The 9,049-nt window shown below is 41.1% G+C and overlaps 1 pseudogene; it reads right to left on the bottom strand.

Moving 5' to 3' along the window:
- Nucleotides 1-3,628: 3,628 nt before the first annotated feature.
- LOC103638506 (uncharacterized) lies at nt 3,629-6,186 on the bottom strand (annotated as a pseudogene).
- Nucleotides 6,187-9,049: the final 2,863 nt, after the last annotated feature.

Genomic DNA, 9,049 nt, shown 5'->3' on the forward strand with positions numbered 1-9,049 from the left:
AATGTTTCCCTTCTGCATTTTGTAGTTTATAATGTTACTTGAACTTTGGTTAAGGATTAGAATCAAGGTTTGGCAAATTTGATCAACTTATCCACTGATCCCTTGCTTGGAAGTCTAGTGCCTTTAGGGTTCAAAATGTTTGGGTGAAGCTTTTGTCATTAACATTTCTTAGCTAACCCATGTTTCCAAGGTTTTAGGTGCTTCTTCTCCTCCACTTAACCACATGATAACAAGTCATCAGTGCCTATATGAAGCCAGTGCCTTGGTAACACCTGAGGTGTCACCACACTACTTAGTAATGATTTTTAATCAGGGGCTTCGGGTCAAGGATGTTGGTTATTTTGAAGTAGTGTGTGCCAGTGGTCTAATATGTTCTAGTCTTTATGGTGGTCAAATTTTTGGTTAGCTGAATTACTTTTGTCCTGAATGTTTATTTTTCTCTTGCATCATGATTATACACTGTGGATTACCTTTCTCTTGCATCATGTTTAAACACTGTGGATTCCTCGTTATGCAACTTTCAAGGGAGGTGCTGCCGAATTTTTCCTTTCTGTCTTCATCTTTTTTATACATAACCATTTGGGGGAAAGTGTTTTGGTGACATCCATTGTGTCTGGGTCAATGGGGTATTACAGTTGGTATCAAAGCGATAGGCTGTAGGTCCTAGCGAAGAAATGATGATAAATTGACACACTGCACATATAGGATGGGTTGCTTGCTTTACTATTGTTATATTATGAATTGTCAATGCTAGTTTGATATTATTGGAAGTGGTGTTATGCCAATTTTATTTGTTTATTTACTTACTCCTATGGCTGCAGTTATGAAGCCTCGTAGGGCTTGTGGCAGCCCGCAAGATCCTAGTGGGGATTCTATGAGTCCGGCGGCAATGTTAGCCGCGATGCAGGCCATGCAGCAGGAGTTGGCCTTTCTGAGGCAAGCCATTCCTGTTGCTCTGGCTGGTGCTGCTCAGGGTGCCGGTGGTGGAGGAGTTCCCTGGGGTGCTGTCCCTATGGGTGCTGCTCTAGGTGGTGGGGCTGAGGTGCCCCTTCCCGTCAGTGGTCTCTCTCTGATGCAGTGGATGGGCATGAAGCTGGACGCCTTTGATGGCAGTGGTACTCCGGTTGAGGCGGTGGATTGGCTGACTTATGTGGAGGATAAGATGGATGTTTTCGAAATTGTGTATGAGGATCGTGTTCGTTTTGGCACGCAGCTGTTGAAGGGGAGGCTCAAATTTGGTGGAGAGGCGTGCAGGCAGCTTACTCCTCTTCACTAGGAGTCCTGACCTAGGACGTTTTTATCAGGAAGTTTGAAAGGAGGTTCTACCCGGTCACCTTCCTGGAGAAAATGAAGATTGATTTGCAGTCTTTCAAGCAGGAGAAGAAGTCAGTCACATAATATGAAATGGGCTTTAACAGGATGGTTCGCTTTGTTCCTCATGTGGCTTATAATGAATTGGAGAAGGCGAGCCAGTTCTGTCAGGGCCTGAAACCCTCTATCAGGCATGCTCTGGGTGCCTTTCAGCTGGTGGATTTTCGTACTACAGTGAAGCAGGCATTGGGCATGGAGATGCAGCATCAGTACATAATGGAATCTCAGAAGTCTTCGGGTGTTGATCAGCCTCGTGGCCAGGACGTGAGGAGGGGCAACACTGGGGTTCCAGCCCATAAGAGGGGAAAGTCACAACACCAGCGCCACCACCCCTATCATGGCAAACCCTCTGAATCAGGTACTTCAGAAGGGAGTACTCAAAGGTATCGGGTTGTTCCTAAGCCCGGGCTGGGGTTGGTGTGTTTCCGTTGTGGTGAAGCGCACCGCCGTGCCAAGTGTCAGTGGAGTGGCAGGTGCTCTATCTGTAGCCAGGATCACAAGGATGTGGTGTGTAGGAGGAATCCCAATGGGAAACTCAAATGGGAGCCAGTGACTTCTTCCTCATCGCAGGGCACTGTCAACATGATGTCAAGCGCTGAGCAGCAATTTTCTGTACCACCCCCTCAGTAGTAGTTCTATATGCCCAGGACTCCTCAGTTCGTGTCTATGCCAGGTTTCCCTCAGTATCTGGCCACGCCTACTCCTGCACCGACCGCTCCTGTACCATCCCAGTTTGGAGCTCCGCGTCTGCCTCATCCTGCGACTCCATGGGATTCTTCTGTTACTTTCACTCCAGGAGCTTCCTCTTCTGCGGGTGTTTCTGGAGCATATGTGCTACCCTCTGTGGATGGTAGAGAGGAGGGAGACGTGGTGACAGGTACAGTCCTAGTTGATTCGTTTGTTGCCCATGCTCTTTTTGACTCTATTGCTAGTTATTCATTTGTTTCGGAGAATTTTGTGTCACGTGCTGGTCTTTCGGTGCAGACGATGAGTCATCCAATTGTGGTTAGTTCTGCCAATGGCTCCATTAGTAGCTGTTCAGTCTGCCTGGGTTGTTCTGTCATTTTCTTGCTGATGAGATCTTTTCATCTAATCTCGTGGTGATTTCCCTGGGGTCATTTGATGTTATCTTCGGTATGGATTGGTTAACTTAGTATCACGCAATTATATCCTATTTTTGGAAGACAGTATTATTGCAGGCACGTCGGGTAGGGAGGTAGTATTCTTGGGAAGTTCTCCAAAGTTCACTCTCTCCTTGTTGTCCAAATTACTTCCGGGTCGTCGGTCAAGGAAGTCGGGAATCTTTTTCTCCATGGTGGTGGAGAGTGAGGCTGCCTTGCGGATGCAGGACATCCATGTGGTGTGTAATTATGCCGACGTGTTTCCAGCGGAGCTTCCAAGCATTCCACTGGAGCACGATGCATCTTTTGAAATCAAGCTAATTCCGGGTACGCAGCCTATTTATAAGGCCCCATATCAGATGGCTACAAAGGAGCAGGTTGAATTGACACTACTACAAAACATGTTATATGAGACGGTTAATTTTCAGTTCTTAAGACGCTTATGAAGTGTCCAAATTTGACGGAGTCGTAAAAGATGTCCCACATTTAAGATGGTTATAAACTGTCTTAAAAGATATTATATAAGACAATTTTTAATTTATAACCGTCTAAAAAAGGTATTTGTTTAAGTCATTTTGTCCGATAAACCGTCTTGAATTAGGTTTTTGTTTAAGACACTGCTTCTAAAGAACCGTAGAGAATACAAACACTATAAGTCACAAAGTATTTATCAAACCGTCTCGAATATCATACAATAATAGACGATTGCAATAGGAAAACCATCTTATTTAGGTGACTAATAATGGACGTTTTAGAAACCGTCTTATTTAGGAGACTGATATTAGACATTTTAGTGACCGTCTTATTAAGTTAAACGAAATGACTTACACGGCAGTACATTCTTCAATTTATAATTATTTTTTCAGATGTCACGTTATAATAATTTAAAAGAGAAATATACATACACATATATTGAACAACATTATAATTAATATAATATAAATAAGTACCATTCAATATATCATAAATAAGCATTGTCAAACAACACATATATAAGTGTACTCTAAATCTAAACTAAAATACAACTGTTTGCACTAATGTTAAGCCTAACTTTATATGAATTCAAGTCTCCACATTTTGCCGCCACCAAATTTGAATTCCATTCTATGTTTTCCTGTACAACAAATAGGAGAAAACTAGACATAGCAAAAAGCTCTAAGCAGCACGTGGATGGTCTCGAAGCTGCCCTTGTGCTTCTCCCTGTTCTTGATCACTCCTACACAACCGGTGTTCCTCCCGCCGGTCATCATGACAAAGTACCAAAATATTGACCACACAGAAGAAAGATGCACTACTACCTGAGGCCAAGGATCTGGGACAGGGAGCCGGAGCTCCATTACAGTACTGGCAATGTTGGATACAATTTCAGGAATATGAGACAGAACTTTTTCCTGTCCACCCTCAACTATTGTGCCCAGAAGCTTGAACAGAAGAGCAGACTCATTTTCATCTCCAGTACTTATTCTTTTCAGAACCACTTGCAGAAGAATGAGCCAGTTAGGTGGAACATAACTATTCTGAAAAAAAACAGAGACAAAATATATCAGTTCATATTTCCAGGTGCAAGTAGACTACAATGCAAAATACTGCATTGACTTAGTATTACCTCGATGAGTTCTGCAATAGCAACAGAAGCAGAGGCACAAACCGGATAACAAGTTATGTCCTCCACATACTCCATGGTCAACGACTTCATTAAGGACTGATAAATACTAGAACTCATGTCCTACAGGTAAGCAAACAAGAAATAAAGTGAAATGTATAATGTAGAGGGATATACATATTACATTAAGCCTCTACTTTGATCCAGCATGTCCTATGAGATGATGGAATTTAAAAACAAGAAAAACATGTAACCTCTGGTAGGCATATCGCAAGCTGACCAATAACCCAATTAGCCGTTGAAATCAAATATGGGCTGCAAGGATCCAAAGAATATAATGGGAGAATCCGGTTCCTGATCAATGTAATTGTCAAATCTTTCTTTTCAGACAGAAACTGCAAGATGGATATTGAAATGAATCAGCATTTTCTTATAAAACCAATTCATAAAATAAGACACACTAGAAGGGTAAAATTTGAAAATCTTACATCTTGGAGGCCTCCATATGCCATCAAAACACCGAAATAACTGAAATGAAATCATTTAGTACATCAAGATAATAGTATAGTAAATAAACATAGTGGTATGTCTAATCGTCTTTAAGCCTTTCTTACTTCTGCACTGCTACTGATGATGCATCCTCACCATGAGAAGGTATAGGAAACTTTGACAGGAATGGGATGACCAATAACTCCCCAATTGAGCTCATTTCAGATTTCCCTTTATTTTTATCACCTTTCTTACGCTTTGATGCTGCAGATGCAACTGGTGGACCCTTAAACCAAAAAAAAGTGTAAGCAAATGACAGCAACATCTCAATTTTTGAGTTAATTCAACAAACTACATGGTTCTGTGAAAAATAGCAAGTGTGTTCAAATATGAAAGACTGCATGCAGCCATTGAAATCACTTGATATAGAATGACAAAGTCATGGAATACAATATAGCAAAACAATCCCTTAAAATGTTTTGCTCAGCCTGAAGTCAGTACTATGTGTGTTCAACAAACTATAATAAAAAAGGAATCACAACCTTTGATAGCGCTATAACACCAAGTAAATTGATTGCACTTTTTCTGGCAGTGAACAAATCCTCAGTCCATCCAGAAATGTCATCCTGCCAATAAATATATCAGCAACAGAACGAACACAAGAAACAAAACTAGAAATGCTGAACCCTGTCCTTACAAGTTCAGAAGGAAGATTCTTTTGCATATACTCATCAGTATCCTCCTCCCATTCTTCTATATCCTATTATAGACAAAAGTTAGGACAAAAGAAGTACATATTTGGCATGCATTATTTATGGCCAAAAGATAGGGAGCTAACCTTCTCATTCAATGCTAATACTGGAAAAATTGCTGAATCAAGAAGTGAAGAAAAAATATGGTGAAACTAGTCGCCATCCCTTCAAATAAGGAGCAGATGGACATCAATTTTTTGAACATATCCGAGAATTATCATCTGAACTATTTGGCGCAGACACTTACCTGTCCTGTTTCCAAAACTCGAGAAATCACATCAAATGCCAATGAAACAATCCGATTGGGGAGAGAGTCGAGTTTCTGCAATCATTTGTCTATATTAGGATCTAATCCGATGAGAACTAAAAACAATTATCCCAGCATTTATTAATCTAGAATGCCAGCATTGACTCAGAATGCTAATCTCCATCTTTGCCACAAATGATTAAATTCTGAGATGTAGAACTTACACTTAAATGGATGTTTTTTGATATTTTGATTGCACAGCTGACAATATGTGGCATCTGGCTGAAAACATCGAAGCATAAGTTTTGAAGAAAATGTTAGAGCATAGCTGCAAAGGTAGAATGGAAAATATGCTAGAAAGAAGAGTTGTAGAGGATAGTACATACTTATCTGTATGTTTCCGGTGACGTGTAACAAGTGCGCAAAATATAATGAGACATCTCTTTGCAATCTTGAGCTTCATGGTAGATCCATCTTCAATAAGACTATTAAAGTTCAAAGAATCTAGTATACGGAACATGTCTTTGCAAAAGGAAGGCAAAATTTGTTTCACCCTAGATGGCATGTATGACCTCACCTGCAAGAGTAACAATTAGATACCCATGATAAAAAGTTAGCACTTAATAGCATGCATGCCACAGAATTGATAATCGTGCACAAAATCACCCACTTAATCACATATATGTACTAGTCCACCTCATAATCGTGCACAAAATCATTTCAAATAAACTCATAATTTTAGACCTAAACTTCACATATAAACACAATCAACACAACAACACTGATAGTACCCGTCAGATAGCCGATAAAAATTCTGAACTCATCCTACGCAATTTTAGTTCACCACAATCATAACATCGAACCTATAAAACCTAGACTTGGTCATATCATTATAAATAATGGGACAACTAAAAACACTTTATGGCGAGGCACTTCAACGATCATCTAATATAAGCACTACAAATACTTAATACCACCACAATATCTACAAAGAAAAGAGAGGAAAGAATCCTTCCCTGTATAACTCAATGGACTAGCACGCAAGCACTGCTACGGATCATGATGTTATCCCAGAGCACATCAACCTCAATCAATTCCGAATACACAAGAACGACATCAATCCCATGGCTCAGGCGTCCCACCGAATACCTGGCGAGCATCACATGACCTCAATCCTTTAATTACTTCCTTGCTCAAACATGGGGATTTCAATTCTTCACTAAAAATGCACACATATACACAATTAATAATTAAGCACGGATGCCGGATGGGAAACAAGCAGAGCAAAACACGACACGGACGTGACCTGAGCAAACATCGGCGTGGAGCTAGGGACCGAGCAGAGGAGGTCCGAAAAGGAACGGTACCTAGATGCTTGACCACGCCATCGGGAGGGGCTAGGAGCTCGACATCGGCCTGGCGTCGATGGAGAGGAGCAGGGACGGGAGGGGGCGCTCGCGTGCTAGCATGGGGAGGGCGCGGCGAGTAGAACGGTCGGACATGGCAAACCTGGTCGGAGCTGGGCGGGAACCAGGGGGATGGAGGAGCTGGATGTGAGGGCGACGACACATCCAACATTGGGGCTGGGGCGAGCTCACCATGGAAGAAGGGGCACAACCATGGTAGGGTTGCTGCAGAGAGGAAGATGGAGGGAGGGGCATCGGCTGGACACAACAACAGGAAGGGGAGCTGGTTGGACCTGAGCAGGGCGACGTCGGCCATGGAGGTTTGGGCATTAGAGACGCTCGACATGGGAGAAGCCAGGGATGGCGCTTGAGGAAGAGAGATGCTAGTGAAGGGATCTCACATGTGGGGGAGGAAAACTGGGCTCCATGGCGGCTGAAAGGATAAGGATGGTTGTAGAATCTCCTGTTGAGCGATTTACACCAGGATAAGGCCCTTAAGGAGTCATGCGATCCATTCTTGAAAGGACAATGCCGGCTACAGAAAAGGCTAGAAGCCCCAAGCGGCTGGAGATAGGGCTGATGATTAGTAAAAGAGAAATTAGATCTTTCTCCCATTTTCTTCAACAAAAGAATACAAACCCGAGCTTTAAAATTAGGGTTTGAACAAGGTATAAGTGGATCAGATCACAACGATATGGGTCGACGGTACTTGTGACAGGGTTTGATTTAATCGAAACCTAATTGAATTTATCTGAATCTCATTTATATTGGCAACAGCAAATTTCAGAAATCCGAGTTCTGGTATTAGGATTTAGACGTGGTCTAATTTAGTCAGACCAAAATTATATGGGTGATTGTATTTAGACAACGTTTGCTTAAGTTTGAAATTGGACAAAAATGTATCTGCTAAGGAACATATTTAATTTCTTAAACTTAATGAATGGGAAACTGATTAATTGCGAATGCACGCTCTCGACTCCAATTTTCTCGGTCTAGTTTAATCTCGCATCAACACACTTGTCGCCGAGCTTCTAATAAACTTTACTTGGGTCAAAAATTACAAGAGTGGGTCGAGGTTCCAAATTCTTATCCGCTTAATCGATAAATTTTAATCAGACACAAAATTTGACATTTCGCGAAATAAATACGAGAGATCAATGTGGCATCGAAATTGTGATCCTTTCTGAATCGACGTCACGCAATGTTCACGTGGGCGAGAGGCTGCGTGCTGTCCAGACACGGATTTGCACCCGCCACACGCGTCATGATGTCTGACCACAGATAGACATGGGCAACGCAAGCGTGAAAGAATTTCGAACGAATTTTAAGGAACCAGATTCGATTTCAAAGATTAGAGTTTGGGCAAGACATCGATGGCTCAACTCAAACGATATTGGATCTGATGTTTCGGAAGATTAATAAAGTCTAAATTTTTGCAAAATAAATTAGGACAATTTAAACAAATGGAGATAGACACGATATCAAAATCGTGATAGACGAATATGACCAAAATTTAGTGTCCATTTAATTCACCGCTATCACGTGTTAAAGTCCGCACTCGTGGTCGAGCTGACGATAAACACCTGGGGTGTTAAACATAAGTTTTACATTTATATCATATATATCATCAAACTAAGTCGAATTCACTATTCACTATGTTTTTTCACAATACGACTTATCAGAAATATCATACTAAGATGGTTCGTATTTAGAAGTGTCTAGTATACCCACTAACATCTAAGTCAGTTCTTATACCCTAGACGACTCTAATAATATCTTTATTTGAGATGGTTTCATATGTAGAAGTGTCTAATATACTAACCAAAATCTAAGACAATTCTTAAAATCATAATGAATCAAAAGGTATATTTATTTAAGATGGTTTTCAATAACAATTCGTCTTAAATCAACATAAGACATTTCTTACGATGTAACCGTCTCAAAACACTTCTTTATTAAAGACGGATCTCCAACAAACTGTCTTACCTTATTCATCACCATATGATAAAAGATGCTTCTATAAAATGCACCTGTATGTGTCTTAAAATGTACGTCTTAAA

Source organism: Zea mays, chromosome 1, assembly GCF_902167145.1.
Source record: "Zea mays cultivar B73 chromosome 1, Zm-B73-REFERENCE-NAM-5.0, whole genome shotgun sequence".
In the NCBI taxonomy this organism is placed as follows: Eukaryota; Viridiplantae; Streptophyta; class Magnoliopsida; order Poales; family Poaceae; genus Zea; species Zea mays.